A 21,693-nucleotide genomic window follows, 5' to 3' on the forward strand; every position below is an offset into this window, starting at 1 on the left:
CATATTCCTATTCGCCAGGAGAACGTTTGGAAGACGTCATAGCCTCTACATTAGAATGTCCAGTTTGCTTGACTCAACGGTCATCAGATTTGTTTTGGATGTTTCTGCCGAACGAGAGATTGTCTTGTATGTAGAGGCCCAACTTTTGGGATGAATATTCGAGATACTAGAAAGACCTTGCGAAAATGCTAACAACGGCTATCAAATTCGCAAAAAAGATCTATTCGTAGTATCTCACGAAATATTGGGCAAATTTGCCTTCATATCGTGTCCACTGGGAAGGACTGTCGAATGCAGATGGGAAGGTTTTAAATCTGACTCTGTAGATCATTGCAAGAGAAAACATTGTGACATGATCAGTTCGGAATCCGAAAGTAGATGGGAATTGAAGGATTTCTACAAACAACACCGTCCTCAATTTAATCTCCTGTTTGTTCACGGTGTTATATTCAGATGTGGCTGAAAGATATATGGAATCTCAAATAAAATTCCGTGAATTACATAGAAGATGAGAACAACGTGACATCATACACCTCCGATCTGAAGATCGTCAATCCTGAATGTGATAATGGATGTATAATTTTTGGAGGCGTATGTTTTCCTGTAAGAAATTTCGGTGACATATCGAAGTCTACTTTTTATGTAGTTCTAACTAAAAAAATATTTCAGATGTTTGTGGTAGGTATGGTTATCTCAGCTATGTTATAAAAATCAATGAATGTTTTTGAATATTTCATTTATTTCCATGAGATTATTTTTATCGTACCTATTGGAGGATTTTTTTTCAATTCAGATGATTCATGTGACATCCTGTATATAGTTTGTTAGTGTAGCACTCTGAACATAGTACTTTTCCATATATCATCTACGTACCGATGAGCAGTATGTCTAGGTGAGCGACAGAATAAAGAACGGAAAATAAGCTGTTTTTTTATTTCAGTTCAATGCAACACACTTCTTTTCTAACATAATTAGGTTTTTGAATTATTCAAATGATAATAGTTTTCGTGAATTATCTCACCACCTAGGACAATTGCGCTTATCTAGCAGTACCACCATCCTGTTTCAGATGCTGACAAGACAGGCAGACTCCTTATAGTGGGCAAGAAAGCGGTTACCAAAATCTTGCTTTCATTGTGAGTACTCCGATTTTATGTCGCTTGACAATATTTTTCATTAATTGTCTTTAGCTGACTCACACAATTCAATTTCCAACCCAAATCCAAGAACCAATCGAAATTTTGTAAACCCCTTTTCTAATCGAACTAATTTCATTTCTCAATCAATTCCAATCAATAGTGATAATACATTTTATAACCAAAACTCAGAATTGAATATTTCAAACTCTTCAGAAATGGCAAATGTTCTCAAACCCGAATATTCAAATTGCGTTCCACAATTCGATGGAAACCCAAATGAACTTAAGTACTTGTGATAGCTTGACTATCTTCTTTCCAAAATACATATCTATTGAACAGTTTGGTAATTAAACTAATAGGGAATGCTAAACTAGTAGTTAATATTCAAAATGTCACAATTCGGAATATTTTAAAAGACACACTGTATAGAAATTTTGCGGATTAATGCGATGATGCGTTGATCTTCAAATAATCAATTCCATACATTGAAAAATTTCCCTTCACAGCCTTTAAATATTCAACCAAGAATTGATATTGCACAACAAATATTTTTCCGAAATTCTCAAGTTTTTCCCACTAATAACCAGAACGTTTTCAAGCTCAATCTCAATCGAAATCTTCCCAGTCAAACACTTATGACTGTTTCAACAAGGCAAACGTTCAACATAAATCAACCAGGTCCCTCATTTCCTAGTACACCTCAACAAAGGTACTTTATCTCAGAGGAACTTTTCAATACAGAAACGAATGATGTCGAATATTATTCACAAAATTCTGAAGTTGAAAGCCAGGGTCAGTATAAAAATTTCGAAAATACCCAATATAATCCCGATGAAAATATTCAATGAATAAGTCAACACACCAATCAAACGAAGAACCAGTGATAATATCTTCAAATTCAAGTAATTCTAGTGAATTACCCTTTATAACTTTACTTGAATATAATTTGAAATTTTCAGTCGATACAGGACCGACCAAATCTTTTATTGATCCAAATCTATCTTATTATCTATACCCGATAGAATCTAAAATGATCCATTCATAGTGTCAGCAGTATTTCAAAAATCCTGTCATAAACATAGTGCTCTTATTTCCATTTCAAAGGCATTTGATGTTTCTGGAAACCTGAAACTTGAAACTACTACGCTAATATCAGAACCGACCATTTGAATGTCGAAGAAAAATTAATGAAAGAAAAATTATGTTTGGAATTTTTCGATATTTTTTACCATGAGGATAAACTGCTTACTTTTACAAATAAAACTAAAAATCGTGTAATGTCTTTACACGACTGACGAAATACCCGTTTATATTGAGACATACCCCTTCATTCACAAAAAAGAAGTCCAAACACAAATTCAAAAAATGTTAGATCAAAAAATTATAAGGCCTAGTTGTAGATTACTGGAATATTAATGAAAAAACAATTGATGTTAAATATTCCTTGCCGAATATAACCGATTTATCAGATAAACTAGGTAGATTCCAATATTTTTTGACTCTGGATCTTGCCAGCGGATTTCACCAAATTGAAATGCGTGAGGAAGACATCGAAAAAACAGCATTCAATACCGAAAATGGGCACTACGAGTTCCTTAGGATGCCATTTGGTCCCAAGAATGCTCCCGCGACTTTTGAACGAGTGATAGAGAATCTCCTAAGAGGTATTCAAAACAGAAAATGCTGAGTCCATTCAGATGACATATCTCTCTGAGAGCATATCGAAAGGTTAAGAGCAGTTTTCCAAAGACTCAGAGAGTCAAACTTCAAAATGCAACTTGATAAGTCAGAATTTTTATGAAAAGCAGTGGCTTATCTTGGCCATATTGTTACTCCAAACGATGTCAAACCAAATCCGAATAAAATTAAATCAATCGAGAACTTCCCTATTCCAAAAACAACTAAACAAACTAAAGGATTCTTAGGACTGTTATGATATTATAGACGATTCATTAATAACTTTGCAAAATTAACGGAACCACTCAAAAAAAGCTTGAAGAGGGGTGCACAGATCATCAACGACAAAGAATTCCGATCGTTTTTCGAAACTTGTCAAAATTCACTGATTAATGAATCAATCCTTCAGTACCATATTTTACTAAACCGTTCAATTCAACAACGGACGCCTCAACCGTAGCCTTGGAAGCGGTCTTGAATCAAGGACCTATTGGAAAATACCCTCCGGTAGCATATGTTTCAAGGACTCTAAACGACTCCAAATCAAATTACAGCACGATAGAAAAAAAACTTTTGGCTAGTGTCTGGGTAACCAAATATTTTCGTCCTTACCTTTTTGGCAGGAAATTCAATATAGTCACGGATCATAAACCACTCCAATGGCTATTTTCAACGAAAGACCAGAGTTCTAATTGCTAAGATGGCAAATTAAACTTGAAGAATATGAATATAATATAATTTACAAAAAAAGGTCGTCCAATACGAATGCTGATGCACTTTCACGCATTAAACACAAAAGAGTCAAATACTTTTTGGGAAGAACTAGATCGAAGAGTCCGAACGTCTAGCCGGTCCATCTATTACTTTTGATAACCAAAATAGTGTTAACCCTAACTGAAATACCCCAGACTACCAACCATCTTCGGATATATTAGAAATACGTAAACATTTTTAAGATAATACTTCTATGGTAGTTAATGCCGACATAGAAACTACTCAAACTCCTGAAAAACATGAACTAAACCCAATTGAAGAAATTGATGACGTTACCGTACACACTAATACCGAGAAAAATCCAATTGTTGAAATACCCATTCCAGAAACCCCAGTAAATTTTGGTCAAAATCAAATTATTTTCCAATTAGTTCTTCATTCACCATCCTAACCAAAAATAACAATCTTATTTGAGAAGAAACAGAGAAAAACTGTTCAGCTTCCTTTAAATAACTTTGAAAGAGACGTAATCGATTTCGTAAAAGAATATATCGCACCTAACATACCTTATCATCTTTACTTCGAAAATGCATATAACTATGAACGATTTTGTGAAATAATTAGACAAAATTTCAAATGACCTTCAATAAAATTTAAGAGATGTGAAAGCAAACTAATCGATGTCACAGATAAAAAAAAGCTTCAGAACTGATACAGACATATTACGAAGGTAAAAGTAATCATAGAGGTATTGACGACACCGAACAGAAACTCAAAACCCTTTATTATTGGCCCAGTATGGAATATTTTATCCAAACCTTCATTAACGAGTGTGAAATTTGTTAACGAAGTATATACGAGAGAGATTCTATAAAAATAAAAATTAATATAACTCGACAGCCACCAAACCATTCGAAATTATCCACATTGACGTTCATACTTTAGGTATTTCTTACCATTATAGACAGTTTTTCAAAATACGCGCAAGTATTTCATTTCCCTTTTCATTGCCTACCGATATAGCTGACAAACTTAATATTATTTTCACATCATGGCGTACCTATTCAAATTATAGTTGACAATGGATCTGAATTTGAGAACAGTGGAGAGATTCCAAGTCACGTTAGTTCAGGACGTTTCGATTGTTAGTATCTACAATCGTCTTCGGGTGATGACTGGACTGATTCCTCCGAGAGATGCCTATTTATGATGGGCTTCCATATGTTGCATACGCTGGCTTGGCTGAATACGTTGTTGGACATCATGTATGCGGCTTCTTTGAATTTTCTCCTGAACCAATGTTCCTCTCTGTGCAAGATCTCAGCTTGGGACCACTCGATGTTGTGTTAATGAGCCCAAACATGGTCTGCTATTCCTGATTTGCTGGCTTCCCCTCGCTGTGTGTGTTTCTTGTGCTCGGCAATGCGAACATTCAATGGCCTCTTAGTTTCACCAATATAGGATTTTCCGCACTCACAGGGTATCCGGTAAATCCAATTCTTAGAATCGCATTCCGCGTTTGGTGGCCTGGTTTTCGTGAGGCTGCTACGGATAGTGTTACCGGATCTGAAGCAGGTTCTGATGTTGTACTTGGAACCAATGCTTCTTATCCTTTCCGATGATCCTATGATGTAGGGAAGTGCAAGCACTACTTGTGACGAAAACCCACTCATATGGGACAGTATCTGAACCACGAATCCAACAACCATCAATCGACTGAATCGATTGATATGTTCGGAATAGTCAAATCTGCCTTAAAGGAGATTGAAAATTCGATAGCATTCGCGAAACTCAACATTATGCATCCAAGCATAGTGAAACCCCCAGACTTATACGTCGAACTTCTTAAATCACACAGAAGTGATCCAAAGAATTAATTTCCTATTTACATTACTTTAGAAAACACCTTGAAATTAGAGAAAATCATGAAAATCGAATGTTTCATTCTGAATGGTAGAATAACCTCTCTTATTCATTTTCTGATCACATATCCATACATTTTCGATTACTATTACTTATATGCAATTCTCACATATAGTCAAAGTCAGTTCAAGGCACTTATACTCGAAAATTCATTTTTACTGAAGAACTCAGAATATTTCACATTTAAAAACGACGATTGTGTCAATGTCGAACCACAATTCTATGTGTGCAAGAAAATGCCGATTAGAGAAATTTCTGGAAATCTTTGTGAGCTGAAACTCCTGAAGATGGAAGACACTTCCACATGTAGACAAATCGATGTTAGGATGACTAAGCCAATATCTAACCAACTGGAGGACTCTACCCAAAGGATAGCGACATTTTTAAATAAAACGACAATCCACCTACAGTGTAATGAACAAGAGAAAGTTCAACGAATAATTGGATCCTATTTAGTCGACATTCCAGTAGGCTGCAATATCGAGGCGAATCAAACCGAAATAATCAATGAAGGAAATGTAATTAATAGCAATAAAATAATATTGATTCCCGAATTGAACCAAGATCGAACCCTTCAAGAAGTGTAAATATGAGATTTCAATTGGACGATTTGACGATTTGAAAGAAGTCCAAAACCTGAAAATCAGCTAATTGGTAACAATCCTGAAATCTTCACATATAGTCAGTGGGCATACTTGAATCCTGAATCCTGAAATAACATTCAACCAAGGCGGACTTTACCAGTCACCTTGTATATGGACTTCAGTGATTCACTTAACGATCATATCAATGATAGTTTACTTCTTGTACAGAAAAAATTTACTTCAATGTTGCACCAATAATAAGTCAAGAAGAGAATCAACTGCAAGTAATAAATGGAGGAACCGATCTATCTGTTCAACTACCCGACTGTGCATGATAGTTGAATCTTCGGGGGGAGGATCCATCTCACCATCTAGGACAATTCCGCTGATCTAGCAGTGATCTACACCACCGTGTTCCAGATGCTGATGAGCGAAGCCTCGCATCCACAGTCAGTCGGATTTCATTCCTCAAAGTAACAACACGTATAATTTCATATATTTTGTATTTCTCTATTTTTTGATTTTCAACTTTTGTAACAATAAAATTATTTTTAAAAAGCAAGTTTAGTGCCGTCGATACTTAATTCATGTCAAAACTTGAAGTGAACAGTCCTATTATTGCCAATCATTGCTACGTTACATTTTTCCATTTGTAATTTCATATTGTTTGTGACACAATCTGAACACGAATGAACTTTTTCATTTTCAATTTCATCAATTGTGAATTACAACTTACCCATTATCTAAATTCTTATTTTTATTTTCTGAGATCTGGGATTCTCCTGAGCAGTCTTCGGTAGCGCTACCAAACAAATATAAATCGGAATATTGACATTCAAAAGCCATATTATTTGCTTTTGATTATTTTAGTCCGTATCACGGGTGAATATGCAATTAGACGTAAGATAAATCTTCTTCTTTCGTTCATTCAAAGAATTCATTCTCAAACTGTAATATTATTGAGTCAGGAAATTCATTTATACCGTGTAGGGTCAAGTTAGAAGTTAAACACAGAGAGATATCTATTTTTATGTCATTCTTAGAATCGGTGGACTTTGTTTATATGTCTATTTTATCAGGTGGGAAAAGAGTTTGAACTTTGAACTGATACCTACTAGGTGTAGGTAGAATGAAATTGTGAAACGGTCTTCTCTGTGCTTGTCTTTCAAATAAGGAGGAAGTAGTGGTGACAAAAATGATATTTGTATTCTGATAGTCATCCGTATGAGTGAATTCCAACTTTTAGAGTATTTATAGGGTGGAAATTGAATGAGTACATTATTGAATATTAGTATGAAGTTGTGAATTGAAACTAACCCTAGAATCGATTGAACCTAAAAGTAAACCTAATATTCAGGTAAAATAGAGAATCAAGCTTAGTGAAGCGTAGTAAAACAGAAATAAAAAAAGAAGTATGAGAATATTATACCAACTGTATGTTATAAAAACTTTTGAATGGACGAAACCACAATCGGTTGAGATAAGCAGCATGAAATATGAGAATTGAAGAAGAACGTTGAAGAAGTGTCTGGGGTAGCTGCTGGAGACTGCAGGAATCACCAGGAATCACCAGGATCAGAGAAGTCGGAGTGGGAGATCACCAGTCATCGGTTTCGATTTTCATTGATGGTTTCAGAAGATATGTTTTCCATCTGAGTTTGTAAATTTTGATGCATTAAACCGTTGGGTGAGATCTTGTATTTTTCAAATATTCTTATCGAGGCCATCATTATACAAGAACTCATTCTTCATCCATCGACACTCTGAATTATTTATTCAAGAATCAGTCCCATTTTTTAAAAAATAGTTGATTCTTCACATTTCTGCATTGAAGCGTTTTCATTGTTTTATTGGAAGTCTGTAAGTGTGTCCTATTCCTGTGTAGCAACGTTGATTTATAGTGACAAGTGACGACCTATGCCCTTGCCTCCACAGAATCCACAGCTAGGCGTGGCACTTGTCCCGTTATCCTACTCTGGCTTGAGAAAAGAGTAATAGAAAGTTACAAAACTGTCCTGGTAAATGTTCTCAATGACTTCGTTGATGAGTTGTAATCTGTATAGAAATATTTTTTTTTGATAGACGTGTTTTCGGATTTGTCCACATTGGGATGATTCATTCATATATGACAGTCCACGTACAAAATTTTTGGCAGAATTTACGACTATGTTAAACGAAAATATAAATTATTTTTTTCAAAATATCATCTATTATATCATCATTACTTATTTTTTAGTGTATCATTTTTTTAGGTTCCGGATTTACAATTTTCCACAAGTTTCCAGATTGTTTTTTATTCCTAATTATTTCATTTTTATAAAAAATGCCTCATTCTGTTCGATTAGTATATTTACGTGATTACGATATTGATTATATTGTTGTCTTGTTTCAGCATCTTCGGAATATGTTTCATGTTCACGATATAGATCATTCCTTCTAATAATTGGAATAACAAGCCCTTAAGTGATCCATTTTTCACGTTAAATTCCTTTTTGATGTATTTTTTTTTTATTTTGTGCAATAAAATGCCTGAATATTTCCATGAACGAAATCACCAATTCGTTAGATTCTACAGTATAAAAATATGTTGTCTAGTTGAATTTTCTTTCAAGCATTGTAATTGAAACATTTCTTTGTATATTCTGTTTTTGTTCCATTACTTATCAAAATCATAACCAGAATGGTTGCCTTGTGGTCTGTGATGTTTTGAGCCGATTCTAAGCCTACCCCCACCACTATGACGTCATTAACGTCTGGTGGTGGGTGACTCCGAACGATATGTCTGGTGCAGAAAAAAAAATTCAAGAATAGTTTAACCTTGGGTCAGATTATCCTTTATGTTTACTTTCTTGTACAAAGTATACATTGGAATTTGCACGGTATAGATATCCTTCATTGTAAAATAGATTACATATACGGTAAAGAGTGGGCATAACCCTTCATATGTACTCTGTACAAACTGGTTTGCAAAGAGAACCGGCCATCCACTATTCACCAACACGAGAACCACACATATGCACTTCACGAAGATTGTTTTATACAGATACTGACTCACTGATTTACTACTCTTTCACTGATGGTATTTATAAATATATCAAAGAGAGACTATGCTGTAGATAACAAATTCCATAAGAAAATAAAAATGTTTAAGGTTTGATGAAAGATGAAAAAAACAAAAGAATTATGAAAGAGTTTATATGTCTGAAGTCAAAAATGTATGCCATGAAAAAGGCATGGAGAGGATGATAAAAAAAAATTATAACAAAAAAAGATGATAAAAGTATAACGAAAGCCTCTCTTCAAAAAATAAATTTCCAAAATTATTACGATTGTCTATTCAAAAACTTTGAAGTATCATAAAATCTGATTGAAAAACATGAGGTTTCCACAATGAATCAAAGAAATTTTGCACTAACTCCTTCAGTTGATAAACGAATTTGTAAATTACAAAATTACAAACGTTCACCCATATGTATTCATTTTTACATTTAATCAACCTACAACTTATGTTTCAACACAAAGGTGATGATGGATTTTCAGGATGAATATTCAGGAGGATAGAAAAAGTAGCGGTTCTGATACGAGGAAACAAACACCAGATCTCAATGGTCGTTCATTATCCAAATGTGCACGGTAAAGAGTGGGCATAACCCTTCATGTGTACTCTGTACAAACTTGTTTGCATAGAGTACCAGCCATCCACTATTCACCAACACGAGCACCACACCTCTGCACTTTACGAAGATCCAGCCACGAATGAATACACAGTGCTTTCTGTTAGCTCATCGGTCTCTCCCCCACCGCTATGACGTACAAACTAGTTTGCATAGCACCCCACATCAGCCATTCCACTATTCACCAACATGAGCCTCTCACATCTGCACTCCACGAAGTTCCAATCACGAATGAATGATTTCGCCTTCTGTCAGCGCATCGAGAGTGGACGCCTGTGACGTCGGCTCTAGTGGGACTATCGAGACAGAGAGTACGCACGTCTACACTTCGTGGAGTTCCAACGACCACTGACATGCTCGTATACCCTTCTGTAGGCGCATCGAGTTGGAATTGTTGGTGGGAGGATCGCCTCTGACGCTCATCGATTTGGAATGATGGGAAATGTTCGTACCTAACTAGCGATGTGCGCGCAATTGCACAGATTGTGGTGAGAGGTGCCTCGCTATCTACTATATAAGAAATGATTATTTTCATATGAAACCATTCCAAGTGTTAGAGCCGACCTGCAAAGGTTGAAACCTCAACTAGTGAAGTGAAAGCGTAAGTAAAGTGAAGTAAAGTGAAGTGAAGTGAAGTGAGTACCCAAACCCAGAGGATTACCTCATAAGTGTCTACCGGCGTGAGGAGTCACTGATTATTTTAATCAAACTCTTCCGATAGAGACACCAGAGCCTAATCCAAAAGGCGAAGGTGCAGCTAAACTCCCAGAGACAGCACCTGGAGGTGCTGCTATCAAAGGATCTCCAAGCATAAGGTTGTACAACTCAATATTAATTTACTAAAAAACTATGGCGAGACAAACTCGCCAATCCAAACGTACTCAAATCCCTTTCACCAATCCCTCTCCTTTCTTTTTCGGCTCGTCTCCCGAGCGCGAACCCACTATGACCCCCCCTCCAACATCCACACTAGTTCAGCTATCTAATCATAATCTATTCAACATCCGAGAAATCCCCGATGACCTAGCCAGTCAAAGGGCACTTTTCAACCTTTTGAATATAAACGAATTCCTCCGTGGACAAATCACGGAGTTGAAAGTAAATTTCAATAAAACCGCCCTTCTCAAAACTTACAATTGCTCCAAATCTGCGGAGCAACTCCAAAAGCTACTACGTGACCGCACTGGTCACGTTGCTTTCAAAGTTGTCGATTTGAGACCAAGAAGCCCTCAATCTACGGCTCCTAAAGAGCCGCACCTATCATTTGTGATCGACTTTACAATCGAAGAAATAAGTGGCTTCCTAGAAGCCGCCAAAACTGAAGTAATCAAAATCTGGAGGATAACCTCCAAAAAACTTCAAAACCTACCCCCCTTATTCAGATCATCACCGCGAATAAGGACCAATACACCAAATGTTTGACTCACGGAGTCAACATATACGGCCGAACACATAACGCCCAGGGCCTCAACAGAAAAATATACCACACTAAAACACTCCTCCATATCCATAAAATCCAAATCCTGTGTATTACCAATACACTGACCAAAAACCCTCCCAACTTCTCCGGTTTCAATACAACCCACCGTCCAAAAGACCTTCACTCCCGAGGCATCGCTTTCTTAACTAAACGAGGACTTCCCCACAAACAACACACCCTTCCTCCTATCCTATCCGAACTTGACTGTCTAGCGATAGATCTTCTATCTAACACCGGCAACATAACTGTCATAGCCTATTACAATCATCCAACCCAAACTCTTTCCAGAGACCTAATTGAATATGCATCTTCTCTCCCTAAAGCATTCCTTATAGGCGATTTCAACTCTCGTCACACTCAATTCGGAGATTCCACCTCCAATGCCAACGGCCGACTCCTAGCCAACCTTCTTCTAGAACACAACCTTTATAGAATTCTCTGCCCCCACCCGACGTTTCTGAGCCACCATGGGGCCTCTATCATCGACCACATCTTGTGCTCTGCGAGCCTGATAGAGATGGTCGATAAACTGGCCTATATCGGAGACACTATTATGTCGGATCACCTACCCCTGATCATTAAAACCTCCCTAAACTTCCCTACTCCTTCCACTTCTGAAACCATTTCATACAAAAACCATAGATACACAGACGTCAAACAATTCCAACTTCTCTTTAACCAAAAACTATCTACTCTTGACAATCCTCCACTGAACCATTCTGGACAAATTGACGCCCAAATTGAATCAATTCAAAAAATAGACGAATAGATCAATCCCCACTTCCCCCCTACCTCATTAACCTCATCAAAAATAAACGCAAACTATATAGAACTTTCGTCCGTACCAGGGATCCTGTCCTTAAAACCGAGTGGAACCGTCTTAACGCTCGTATACGCCTCCTCATCAACCAATTCACCCAGAAAAGGTGGATTGAGGAGACTAAAAAACTAGACTACCGAGATGGAATGGCTTTCTGGAACAACTTTAAAGTTCTAACAGGACAAAAACGGAAAACCGACAGTCACTTAGTGATTGACGGTAACATCATTTCCTCCCCTCCCGATTAAGCCGAAGCCTTCCGTGAAAATTTCGAAAACACCTTCCGTCTTCCTAAAGACCCTCACTTCGACAACCTATTTCTTAACCACATTCATCAACAGGTGCCAGCGCAGTTGGGCAGGCACCCAGGTCAAATCCCCCTCGACGCCAACTGTTCCTTAAGATCCCCATTCAGCAAGGAAGACATCCTCAATACCATCCACAGTGGTAGAAATACCGCTCCTGGACCAGACTCGGTTAACCGCCGTGTTCTGAAAAACCTCCCCGTCTCAGCAATCCCATTCATCAAACACATCCTAGATGCGAGTCTCGCACACGCCTACTTTCCAAACGCCTGGAAACAAGCTAACACAATTCTAATCCCTAAACCCCACAAGGATCCTACTAATCCCGACTCCTACAGACCCATCAGCTTGCTTAGCTGCATTGGAAAACTGCTGGAACGATTGTTGACTAACCGTTTGAACGACTTCCTCACACTCCACAACATTATCCCTCCCTATCATCATGGTTTCAGGACCGAACATTCTACCCAGAACGCACTAGTCGAACTACACACCCACATATCCCAAAATATCAACGCATCCTTTTGCACCATTGCAATCTACTTAGACATCCAAAAGGCTATCGACAAAGTCTGGCACGCGGGCCTGATCTGGAAGCTTATCCAAATCAATCTGCCTCATCATTTCATCCGACTAGTAGCCTCCTAATTATCCAACCGACATATCCGCGTCAAAGTCGGCGAAGCCTTATCCACCCCTTTCTCCCCAAAAGCCGGAATCTCCCAGGGATTAGTCCTCGCCCCTTCCCTATTCCTCTTCTATGCACATGATGTTCCCACAACCCATAAAATCCTTCAATACCCCGATGATACCATCCTATACTCCTCCGTCCCCAACACCCGCCGCTTGCAAATTCAAGCCAAAAATATGATCGACCATTTCGAGCAGTGGTGCAACAAATGGCGTATCAAAATCAACCCCACAAAATCCAAACAATCCTCTTCCGACATCCTAACACCTCTACCCGTCCCAAACTAAACCCGGACAACTTAAATCTCAGACTTTTGGGGGAAAACCTCATACTCCAGGACTTGGTTTCCTACTTGGGGGTCACCTTCACGGGGACCCTCAACTGGGAAATCGACCTGAGAGAGACACTGAACAGAGTCCGGAAGAGAGCTAACCTACTGAAGGCTCTGAGAGGAAAGCTTGGGAGATGCGACAGTGGAACTCTGCTTCATACCTATAAAACCTTTATAAGACCAGTCCTTGACTACAAAGCAATGATATACTGTACGCTTCCTCCGAAACTGTCCCACCGCATCCTCACGACCGAGAGAAGAATCCTACGCAACATACACAACCTGCACTACCGATACCCTTCCCTAGACCTATACAACCTCATAAATACTACACCAATCAACCAAAGATTTCAGGAACTCCAAGGACGATATGCGACCAGAACGATGAGCAGCAACAACACCGATGCCATCGACACGCTCACATTGCCATGGATCCCCCGTGGAGGATCCTGAAGGAAACCCAGGAAAAAGCTCCCCTTTCCCCCAGCCAGACTCCTGGGAGCAATGGAAGACCCACCGGAGCCGATCCAGGACATCCTAGAGGATTTCCCACTGGGATACAGATAGCGGATACCTGATAGCAGCGTCCCGGAAAGAACCGAAATTCTAACACACACAACCCCGGCCCAAAAAACCGGTACCGAGTCCCAACATCTGGACCACTGACCACCGCAACGAACCCAGACTACCACATGGATCAACCTTAAAACACTGAAGAAAACTGGAACACAAAAACAACACAACACAAACACCAACATAAAATACAACACACACACACAACCCACTCACCCTGAAGAGGCATAAGCCTATAGCAGGGTTCTACACAAACACACACACACAAAAGATTGTAAAAACCTGAAAAAATTTGTAATAAACGATTTTCATTCATATGAAATCATTAGAAGAAGATATCTGCATCAGTTAGAACATGAGATAAGTCGACGAAATGAACGACCGTGTGAAGGTTCTCCAGGAGCGGATCAATAAGGGGGTTGACGACGTGGCAACATAACCTTCATTTATTTCCTTTCCTCAGATCCTTTTTTTCATCAAGTACACGTGAGTTCATTGGCGTATACAGGGCACTGCGTGGTTGGGGCAGCGTCCACTTCCCTCCTTCTTTTCACTCCTGAAAAAAATATCAATTGAGACACAGCTTGTGAACACTTCATTTCACTTCATCCCCACTCCCTCTCAAGCAGATTCCACCACCGAGCCACAAGCATTTTTGGAGCCCAGAAGGTCACCTGGCAACTGGACTGTCGGAGAAGATGTACATTTCATCACAGAGCCTCATCTCCACGAGCAGCCGGTGGATGGTCTGATACGAGACTGCAGGTGCTGCACGATACCGGCACCGAAGAGGCGGACGTCTTCGAATACGAGTTCCCGGATCCCACAACGCGGATACTGAATCAGATGCTAACCTGTATTATGGCCTGTGGAATGATGACGAGATGGACTATGATGGGCCATCAGTGGGACCTATTTCCTAGGGAGACGGATGATGATGATTCCGACGATGAAGACGATGAATGTTTCCTTGAAAATATTCGTGAAAATTTTGAAATTTAAGCAAATACCTTGGTTGAAAAACTTATATTGATTCAAATACGATGTTGAGAAAAAAGAGTAAACATTATTTCGAAAAGAATTTCTTCAAGCTAATGAATGAAAATGTATTCGGAAAAACAATCGAGAATTGCCGTAAATATAAAGAAGTTTAGTTATGTACCAAATGGGAGGGTGGATATGGAGCAGAAAGCTAAATAACCATTTTTGACGATGACATAGTAGTGATTGAAATGAACAGAGTTAATATAAAATTGAATGAATCATTTATGTAGGTTTCAGCGTTTTAGAAATTTCAAAGACCATTTTGTATGACTCCAATTATGATTAAATCAAACGTAAATTTAATGAAAAAGCCGAACTGTTATATACAGATACTGACTCAGTGATTTACTACTTTTTCACTGATGATATTTATAATAATAATAATAATAATAAAGGTCTTTATTATTTTCAAATAATATACATATAGATTTTAACATTGTATGCAAAAGAAAAATAAAAACATTTCTGAAAATAAAGGGCGAAGTTCATTTTCTGCAGACAAACGATAGTTTTACTACGAAAATGTTCTTCCACTTAACCCTAATACAGTGCGTCGAAGAATTCATATGTGTTTGTACATGTAATTGACAAATAGACAATGAGAGAAATGAGTGATAAGTGACGAAAATCGTTACGTTTGTTGGTTTGGCAGCGGGGCAGAAGGGTATCTAGACTTGTGTTTTGAATAAATTATTTTTATATTCTGATCTGAAGCAAGTAATACTGAGGTTCTTCAAACTTTCAGGAACGGAATTATATAAATTATAAATTAAATCGTAGATTTAAATTATGTATGTCTGTCCTGAAAGATATTTTGTTGTACAAATATGAAGGAGTTTTAGATAGAATAATTTTGTAATATAAAGTGACTGCATGATGAACTCTTCTATTTTCCATATTCAACCATCCAATCTCAATTAATTTATGTGATATTCTCTGATTTTTCCTCCCGCCGTATATTAGCCTCAAACAGGAATTCTGCACTTTTTGAATTTTATTTTTGTAAAAATTTGTTAAGTTCGGACCATAGACAGAGTCAGCGAAATTAAAATGTGATAAAACTAATGTTTCGCACAGTTTCATTTTGATTTTTCGAGGAATTAAATGCCTGTTTCCATAAATCAGTTTTAGTGAACCATATGCCCGTCGAATCAATTGATTAACATGTTTTTCGAATCTTAGGTCTGCCTCTATGATAATGCCTAGGTTTTTAGCTTCTTCAACAACAGGGATCAATTCATTATTAATTTCTATATTAATAGGAAACTGAAATCTAGCCCGATTATACATAGAACCAAATAACATTACTTTAGATTTAGCGCAATTTATTAGTAAACAATGTTCAGAAGCAAAATTAATGAACGTCGCCAGTTCCCTATTAATTATTTCAGAAGCATCATCTGCTAACTGCGGAGGAAAAGTGTGATAAATCTGTGTATCATCAGCATAGACATGAATCTTACATTGTTCTAAAGATTTTATTAAATTGATGGTATACACAGAAAAAAGTAAAGGGCCCAGGATTGAACCTTGAGGCACCCCCGAGTTCAATGTCATATATTCGGACTGATTTGATTCAATTTTTACACACTGTTTACGATTGTCTAAATAATTTTGTATAAGGCCAACAGCCGATTCTGAAAAACCTATATAGTGCAAAATATTAAGCAGTAATTTGAAGTTGATAGTGTCAAATGCTCTGCTGAAATCCAGCAGTACCAATATTGCACACAGACCTTTATCCATTGAGGCAATGATATCATCGACTATATTAAGTAAGGCTGTCGTACAGCTGTAGCCTTTACGAAAGCCAGATTGAACAACAGGCAATAGTGAGTGGTCGGCTAAATGCTGTCTTATCTGTACTTCAATGGATCTTGGAAAGCATGGGTAGGATACTTATTCCTCTAAGATCCTTGTATTCTGAAGGATTTTGTTTCTTGGGTAGAACTTGAACCACTGCTCTTTTCCAAACAGTAGGGACAACACCCCTTGAAAGGCAGAAATTTATGATGTGTGTAATATATGGCACAATTAGAGGACAACAAAGTTTGATAAGTTTAACATTCAGCCCATCACAGCCCATTGCATTGGAATTAATTTTACAAATGCTGTCATATACAAAAGTGTCATTGACTTCTTTGAATTTAAAAGTGGAAGGAATAATATTGTTGGTGCTGTAAAAATTCATAAGATATTCAGGTGGGGCAACATTTGGAATGGAATTTATTAAAAAATTATTAATTTCACTTGGCTTCTTTAGATTTTCAGTAATTTCTTGATTTTTGTTTTTCAAGAAGTTATTTGTTCTCAGTGTTTGCCACAGCTTTTTTGAATCGGAATTCTCAAACTGATACAAAAAGTATGCCCTTTTCTCCCTTTTCATTGCTTGGTTTGTATAATTCCTGAGATCTTTATACAATTGAAAATGAGCGACTGACTTTGTTCGTTTATATTTATTCAGAGCTTTATTTCGTTCATTCATCATTTGTTGTAAGGCAAATGTCAGCCAAGGAGCTTTCTTTTTTGTAATTTTCGAAGTTATTATAGGGGCATGCCGATCAAATATGCTAGTTAAACAATTTACCAAGTAAGATACTTTTTCATCCACGCCTTCTTGATCGAAAATGCGGAAAAATGATATATTTCTCAAATCATGAAGAAATAATTGTTCATTAAAATTTTCGAAACACCTATAAGTATACATCTTGAAAGTCGTTTTCTTTTTTACATTAAGCTTGCAATTTACAATACAGTGGTCTGATATATCATTATGAATAATACCTTTCTCAATCAAGTTTTCCTCCTTAAGGATAATATAATCAAGCAGCGATTCTGAGCTATCAGTTATTCTTGTTGGTTCGTCAATTACCTGGGCTAGATCAAATACCTCCAAAATATGATTCAATTTGTTGACAACCGCATTTTTTTCAATAAAATTTATGTTGAAATCACCTAAACACACCATTTCATCAACAGTTGGAAATAAGTATCCCAAAGAATCTTCAAATTCATCAAGAAAATCATTGGCTGTTTGGTCATGTGGTTTATAATTCACACCTATACCAAATGTTTGTTTATGGATTGTCAGTTTAATCCACAATTGTTCCCAATTATTTTTATCATTCTTTACAATCAATTCATTAGGATACTTATTTTTTACATAAACACATAAACCTCTACCCCGAGCATTCCTGTCTCCTCTGTATAATACATAATCTGCAATATTTAAGACTTCATCAGTAATATGATCAAAAAGCCATGTCTCACATACCAAAAAAACATCGTATTCATTTTGCTGTAGTATATTTTTTACGTCACGAAGTGATGGTAGCAAAGATCGTACGTTTAAACAAGCTACACTAAGATAATCCATTCTGTTTATTAATATTTATTAAATTATCCCAAATATTCTCTCAAAGTCTATTTCCAATTCTAAAAAATTCTAATATTCTACAACTGAATAAGTAGAAGTTTAAAAAAGGTAAGACCTTCCAAACCACAAAAAATTAACAGTCACTGTGGGTACGGACCAACTGCACTAGCCCACAACAATTGATTATTTGATATTATTTGTGCAAAAATAAAAAAATAAAAAAAATTGAAAATGCTACAATCACAATGACAAGATGAAGTTCAAAAAAAGAAAAATATACCAGCGGTTCAGGGCGAACAACTTATTTATAAACAATTAACTCTAATAATTACATATTGTTCAATGATATTCCAATAAATGAATGTATGAAAAAGCAAAACCAAAATAACCCACAAAAAATTGAATATTTGAAATGGTAACCTAAACTGCGCTGTCCCACAGAAATAAGAAGAATCGTAAATAAGTTTGTATAGAGCAGATAATCTGAATACGAAATAAGAAAAATGCAATAATATTTCACTTCACATAGTTTCAATATCACTTAACTTCTTAATCTTACTAATGATATCTTTGTCATTTAACTTGACATATATATTTCCATTGTTTGACCATAATCTTCCATTTTTCTTAATTTTCTCCACCGCCGCTTTGAAAAGTTTCAGTGTTTCAGGAGACAAATCTTCTCTAATTACCATGCCCGTTCCTTTCAACAGCTTCTTTTTATTATATACCAATTGTTTAATGGAAACCGTAGAGAACTGGGTCATGATTGGTTTAATATTGTTTCTGTCCGGAATTTTCATGCGGAAACAATTATCAATACTCATCAGATCAAGTCTTATATTGAGTTTATTATTGATTATACCCAGAATAGTGTCCATGCAGTTTTCACTGTCCTTTCTTGAACGCCATAGAATATGACATTTCTAGATCTTCGGATTCGATCACATGATTCTTGGTTAGCAACTAGAGTTTTTATTTGATGTTCTTGATTTCGCAAAACTTTTGTGAGTTCATCATTTTGTTTCTTGAGCACATCTATTTCTTTATCATACATCTTTGTGATTACATCCATGATAGAATCGGAGAGGAGTGTTATAAACTCGTTAGATGAAACAAGTTTGTTGTTGACTACAGCTTTAATGGTTGTGTGCAGTTCGTCCTCTCCCTTGTTGGTTCTAGTTTTCGACATGATGCAAAAATAGTTGCAACTTCTAACTAGTACGTGCAGTTTAGAGTTGAAATGACACTAACAACTTGTAATTTAACACTTACTTGTATGGCAAGATGATTTTCCAATTTGTTATTGCACTTTTTGATAGTTTGTTTGCCTTTTCTGTGGAGCTATGCTACAACACGTCTACTCACGATGAAACATCGACATATATAAACATATCAAAGAGAGACTATGCTATGGATAAAAAATTCCATAAGCAAATAAAAATATTTTAGGTTTGATGAAAGATGAAAAAAACGAAAGAATTATGAAAGAGTTCATATGTCTAAAGTCAAAAATGTATGCCATAAAAAAGGCATGAAGAGGATGATAAAAAAATTTATAACAAAAAAAGATGATAAAAGTATAACGAAAGCCTCTCTTCAAAAAATAAATTTTCAAAATTATTACGATTGTCTATTCAAAAACTTTGAAGTATCAGAAAATCTGATTAAAAAACATGGGGTTTCCACAATAAATCAAAGAAAAGTTGCACTAACTCCTTCTGATGATAAACGAATTTATAAATTATACAGGGTGTCCCTGGACTTCCTCTTTTCCTCTCGAAAATGTATAGATGGGGTCAAAATACCACCAGTACTTCATATAACTTTTTTTCCTAAAATCCTTCGTTACCAAGTAACGGGCCCTCGAAGTTACAAAATGAAAAATGTTTTTCTTTGATAACTTTTCAAGTGAATATTCAAAATCATCCACATTCTGGTAATTGACTAAACAAATGAATTCCTTCGATGAGCTTTCATGCAGGAGTCAGTTGTTTTGCTACAAAGTCAGGAACGGACTACCCCCGATGGTCCACACCCCAAAACTTTGAAATGACAGATATTTTTCAATATTTTTCAACAAATTAAGGTTACTTGGACAATTTTATGAATAAAAGTACTCGTGTGGAAAGTCGATCGGAGCAACGAGTCTTGATAAAAATGTAGTTTCACTCGACGACATCAAACCCGCTCGTCCACCATTATTTGAAATGAATAATTATCAAAGCAGAAATAATAATGATAACGTTAATTCAACAACATTTATCCTGAGATGTCTACCATTATTCGAAAATATCAGTTTTTAAGGAAAATGGAAATGATAGGTAAAATGTTCATAACGAATTTTTATATAGCAAACACGTTCAACTAACGAAACTCAAGAGCCTCAAGAGCAAACAGAAATGAAAAATCCGCTACAGAAACTGCTCGATATGACCACCTTCTCTCTCTATACATTTTCTTAGTCTGCGAAGACACCCTCTCTGTACTTGAAATAGCATTCCAGGGTCGTTTCGTATGGCTTCACAATGTAATGTTATTCTATTCAACAATGCATCTCTTGTGTGAATAGGTGTAGCGTAAACAAGGCTTTTTAGATGCCCCCACAGAAAGAAATCCAATGGATTTAAATCCGGAGACCGCGATGGCCATGAATATGGCCCACCTCTACCAATCCATCTATTGTGGAAAATATGGTTCAGATGGTCACGCACAATCAAACTAAAATGAGGAGGAGCGCCATCATGCATAAACCACATATCTCTTCGGGTTTGCAATGGAACATGTTCCAAAAGTCCATTCAAATCGTTCTGAATGAACTCCAACTAACGTTCTCCATTCAATCGGTCCTGTAGAACGAATGGTCCTATAAGATGGTTTCCTATGATACCAGCCCAAACATTCACGTTGAATTTCCGTTGGTGTTTGGTTTGCAATATCCCATGGGGATTTTCTTCGGCCCATATATGGAGATTATGAGAGTTGATAACTCCATCTCTACTGAAACCTGCTTCATCAGTGAATAAAATTCGATCAATAAAAGTCATATCCTCTCTTTGCCTACCCATGAACCAATTGGCATATTCCAGTCGTGCTGGAAAATCTTGAGGTGTCATGGCATGTACCTTCTGGATGTGAAATGGGTGGAGCAGTTGTTCCCTAATTATTCTATGAATAGTGGACTTGGATGTATGGAACTGTTCTGATAGATTTCTGATGCTCATTGAAGGATCATCAGCGACGGCTTCCAAAATATTTTCCTCCAATACAACGGTACGTACAGTCCTAGGAGCGCCCTCACCACCTCGTTTTGGCAAAACTGTACCTACAATAATATCGAAATAAAACAACGTGCTCAAATT

The 21,693-nt window shown here is 36.8% G+C and overlaps 2 long non-coding RNA genes across 2 annotated transcripts in view; one reads left to right on the plus strand and one right to left on the minus strand.

Moving 5' to 3' along the window:
- The first annotated feature begins 1,067 nt into the window (after positions 1 to 1,067).
- LOC141481309 (uncharacterized) overlaps positions 1,068 to 21,693 on the plus strand; it is a 57,883-nt gene continuing 37,257 nt past the window's right edge. The window contains exon 1 of the long non-coding RNA XR_012464881.1: positions 1,068 to 1,136. This is a non-coding gene — a long non-coding RNA (uncharacterized lncRNA). The remainder of the gene's footprint in view (positions 1,137 to 21,693) is intronic.
- On the minus strand, positions 16,264 to 19,213 carry LOC141481308 (uncharacterized). Its single transcript, XR_012464880.1, has 2 exons — positions 18,230 to 19,213; positions 16,264 to 18,174 (listed from the first exon to the last, which is right to left on the minus strand). It is a non-coding gene; the product is annotated as an uncharacterized lncRNA (long non-coding RNA).

The sequence above is a fragment of the Leptinotarsa decemlineata genome, unplaced genomic scaffold (genome assembly GCF_025532065.1).
Source record: "Leptinotarsa decemlineata unplaced genomic scaffold, Ldec_3_MD MMD2_tig00000157_RagTag_RagTag, whole genome shotgun sequence".
Lineage (NCBI taxonomy): Eukaryota > Metazoa > Arthropoda > Insecta > Coleoptera > Chrysomelidae > Leptinotarsa > Leptinotarsa decemlineata.